Here is a 4,862-nt window from a genome sequence, read left to right as displayed (position 1 = left end):
TCCCCTCCCCTCCCCTCCCCTCTCCTCTCCTTTTCTTGCATCACTTCCTGGGACTTTCTTGCTTTGTCTAGGTTCTCTTAACAGTTACCTGGACTATGAACTGGAATCCAGAGTTGGCCAACATCTCCACTCTAATCTGATGATGACGAGGATCTTAGCAGACTGGGGTTCCCATCACTCCTTCCCTGTCTGCTTCTGTCAGTCGGATGTTGGTTTTAGCCCATTTGACACTCCATACACACAAGTACATAAACAAACATGGAGATTTTTTTTCTTATCCAATTACTTCATAAAGTTCAATTTTATTTGGGCCACACATTTAACACTATCTTTACTCTCTGGAATTTCAGTCCCTAATATGCCTGCTAGCATTTTCTGTGTTGCGAGTCCTCACGCAGCAGGAACAGCAGGCTAGAATGAGCATTTTCATTCTTCAAAGAAATTTTCTACTCTTAGTTACACACTTATTCTTAGCACATTAAAAATATGTCTTTTGCTATCTTCTGGTTTCCATTATTAAGTCATCCAGTTGACCATTTGTCTACGAGGTATCTTTCTTTTCTTTCTGTTTTTAATACTCTCTCCCCCATTTCGTGTGTGAGTGTGTGTGTAGTGTTTCTCCTCTCTTTTTTTGATTATTAGATTTTTTATTTTTGAAAAACAAGTCCCAACAATTCTAAGGAATCATTAGTATTTAACTCTAAAACTGTCTTTACTCTTTCTTCCTATGGGCAATCTAAGGTGGTTGTGAAGTTAACTGGTGATACTACCCTTTGTGACTTTCAGCTTTGACAATTTACACTATTTTATCTCTCAGAACTGCATTCTGGATGGATATACATTTGCACCCGCCTTTCAACTGACTAATTCTCTCTTAAGCTGCATCGAATGTGGTATTGCTGTGTCCAGTGAATATAGCTCTACTATTTTGGTCCTTATTTTAAGAGTCTGTTTGTTCGTTTCCAAGATTTGTGTGATTAAGCTCTAGGGCAGTGGTTTCCAACCTTCTAACACTATGACCATGTAATACAGTGCCTTATGTTCTGGCAACCTCCAACCATAAAATTCTTTGCTACTTCAGAACTGTAATTTTGCTGCTATTATGAATTGTAACACAAATATCTAATATGCAGGATATCTGATATGCAATCCCCAAATGTCATGACCCACAGGTTGAGAAACACAGTTTTTGGGTCTCCTAGTCATGGTCATGTTCTAAGCTCCTCTTTTACATCTTTAATATAATAAATGATTTTATACCATGTAAGACCACTCTAATATCTGAAATCACCAGAGAGTCATTTCTGTTTTTTCTTTTTACAATCTATGATAGTTTCTTTGTGTGCTTTGTTAATTTTTAATGTGGATTGTTTATTCTTCCTTTAAACATCATCCGTGGGGATTGTTTGAGGTCTAGATTGAAGCTGAACTACATATAAAGATTGACTTTTAAACCTGCCAGTTATCCAACAGCACAGCCAAGATCACTTAAATTACATTTGATGCTTGTGAGGTTTTCAAGCCAACAAATAGACAAGTCCAGAGAGAAAGCATTCAAGGTCACCTTGTGGTCACAGATCCTTAGAGGGTGTCTACAGGATTTTTCTACCACCCAGTGACAATGCCTAGGTGTCCAAGTCACCTTCAGAGCACACTTGCTCTCATTCAACCTGTTCTGGAAATGTTGCCTTTCACCCCACCTTAATCGGGAGACTCCAAAACCTGCTAGGTTTTCCTCTCCAGTAAGCCATGGGTATTCTCCTCCATCCCTGCAGGACCAGGGCCATTGATGAAAGGCTGCAGACCTCCCGGACTCCACTCCTGGCCCCAAGGACTAACACTGCTGGCTACCTGTCTGCCAGGGTTGGTTCTTGGATTTGCTTCATCTGGTGGAGACCTACCTATTTCTACATCAAGAATGCGTTTAGGAAGGTTTTAGAATCCATGCAGTTAACTCAGCATTGTAGCCCTGTCAGGTGAGAAGGTGTTGCCCTGAGGGCTAATCTGAAGAACTACAGTCTGCAATAGCCTGATCCAAGCCAGATGGACCCCCACATCCCCACGCTGTTTTTAACTATGGTCCCAAGTTAATATTCCCCACGTATCTAGGCCAAGCCCTTGACCCTGTAGGCTGTGGCAGATCCAGTCTTGCCTCCCATCCCACCACCCCATCCCGCTACACAAGCTCACCCCACGAGCTAGAATTCTTTTAAATGCTTGCACACTGAGTCATATTCTTTCAGGGCTCTGTTCCTTCCAGTAGCCTTTCATCACCTCATTTAAAGCTCTCTACCATGGCCTGCAAGGCCCACATGGTCTGGCGCCTGCCACCAGTCTCCTGCGAGCTGTTCACCCACACTGGCTCACTTTGCTTTGTTTTGAATAGACCACGTACATTTCTGCACACCTTGCACCTATTTGTCCCTTGGCTCACAAGCCTTCCGTGCCATATGTCAACATGGCTCAGTCCTCCCAGACCAGCTTAACTCAGCAAGCTCCCCACCACCCTGTTACTGTCCCTATCTGGTTGGCTTGTTTTCCTATTGGAAAATAACTCCACTCAGATGAGGCTTGTTTCAGTTGTTCAGTTCTGAATTCTGCACCCAGAACTATGACTTGTGTGGAGCAGATGCTTCATGGATGATTGATAAATGTAGACTTGGATGGATGGATGGATGGATGGATAGATGGACGGGAGGAAGGAAGATGGGTTTTGCTTCAGGGCATGCATTTGCTGCGTTGAGGCAGGGGAACTGGACTTGATCTCCAGTTCTGCAAGGCTCAGAAGAGGCTCTTCATAAAGCAATTTTGAGATGTTGAAAAATCACAGTGAGAAAGAAAAAGGACCTCTGGCTCCAGAAGCCTGTCTTCCGAGAAGTGCCTGCCTCCTCTCTCTGTGCAGCCTGATAGAGCAGACCTGAGAAAGCACACTGATGGGCCTGCATTGCAGCTCCCTACAGCTGGTGTCTGCTATCCTGACCGGGATCCAAGGTGCACTTCGAGGGCTGTGTGGACAACACATACACTCTCTGCTTGTAAACAATGCTTGTCAGAAAAGCTTTCAGGCTTTCTCCCTTCCTGCCAAGCCTGGGAACAAATAGCAGTGGTCTTGGCAGAAGCCCTCCCTCCCCATTGCTTTGTTTCTGAGTCTAGACCATTCATTTCCTCTCATTCAACAGCTTTGCTCTGAGAGGGAGTCACTTTCCTTTGCCAGCTTTAGCTTTTAAGTCCTCGTAGCTCATGACTCTCCTGTCAGGACCCACGGGTGCTTGGATACAAAGGGATGAGAGATCGGTGCCGAGTGTCAGGGAACTGTGCCGTAACTGAGCAAATCACCTCACCCAAAGACAGTCCAAACTTGCTCGGAGTTGTAGACTGAAGCCTTCTCCTCCCCACCTGGGGGTGGGGGGATGGGAAAATTCTGTGGGGCAGTCAACATTAGGATGGCTCGAAACAAAACCTAACCAGTCGTTTCAGGCCCAAGAGGCAACCACGGATGGAGAACTCGCTTAGTGAGCCATGGACCCAAAGGGGTCTGGGATCCTTTTTTTCTTCACCCCAAGCCCATAGTCTTCTCTTATTTTGCCCTTTCCTCTTTTGCCTCCTTCTAGAATATTCTCCTTTTGTCTCCGTGGTAATGGTCATCAAAAATGCCCTCTGCCCTTGGGTCTCTCTATGTAGGATCCACATATGTGAAGCCTGACCAGGACAGGTGTTCCAAACGGAGTAAAGACCTACAGCAGACCAGCAGGAGATGCGCAGGGCACCCTTGGCGATCTCTGCTAGCTGACTGAGACCTGCTGCTTGGCTGTGGCAGCCCCGCCTGTGCTGTGCCGTGAAGACGTCAGGGGGCGCTCGCGGCTCCTCTTTGGCTGGCTGCTGACCGTGGCCAATGGCAGCGGAGGAGAGCAGTTCGCCACACTGTGGCCCTCTCCCACCGCAGACAGGTTATCCTGACCCACAGGCTCTCCATGTTCTGGATGAGGCTGGCAAAGGGGAGTGTTGACTCCATGGGGACAGTCACAGTACAGTCCACCCTGGACACACAGTGGAAAGTGCAAGCGTCCCCCACCCAGCTCGGCACAAAGAGAACAGATGGGTGGAGGGTGAGAATGTTCCAGAAAAGAACAATTCAGGCCGCTAAGATTCACGGATATGTGTTCTGTACATTTCCTGTTCTTTGTGCTTTGTGCTTTATCTCATTTGACCCTCCAACCATCCTTTGAACTAGGGTAGGCATTATCAATTAATTCATAAACATTTGAAAATCACTGACAAAAAAAAATAATCCAAGGTCACCGCCTGGGCATGCGTATAAGTCATCACTAGTCATTCACAGTGCAGGTGACAGAGAGGCACGTGGAGAAGCTGACCAGGATGGCTTTCCAAGTGGAAACCTCCCCTGTTCCTGGCTTGGTCTGAGGGTAGGGGGCGGGTCCTCCCAGAAGGTAGATGGGCGGAGCTCTTGAGGTGACAGATAGGGGAGGAAGACTTCTTAGGATTTGCCCTGGACTGAAAATTTCTGGTCGTACCTTTGAACCCTGTAAAGTCCTCAAAGCCTTCTGTTTTAGAAGCTAATCATTCACGCGCTCTCCACGGGCCTGGTGACCTTTGCAATGCAGTTAGCCTTTGTTTGCTTTTCTTAAAAGGCCTGCAATTTATGATCCGAACAATGCCCCTTAGGCCAGGAAGAAAGGAATTTGAGGGTCCAGAAAGACTTGGTTTTCTTCCAGCCCTTCACCTCTGAAGCCATAGTGCCTCAATAACAGCGTATAACATTAAGACTGGGAGTAGAGGGCAGGGGATTGATCTTCTATAGCTCTGTGTCTCGTGGAGACCCTAGCAAACAAGAATATCCAAGG

This window comes from Mus caroli, chromosome 3 (genome assembly GCF_900094665.2).
Source record: "Mus caroli chromosome 3, CAROLI_EIJ_v1.1, whole genome shotgun sequence".
Classification (NCBI taxonomy): domain Eukaryota; kingdom Metazoa; phylum Chordata; class Mammalia; order Rodentia; family Muridae; genus Mus; species Mus caroli.
This window is presented reverse-complemented; position numbering follows the sequence as displayed.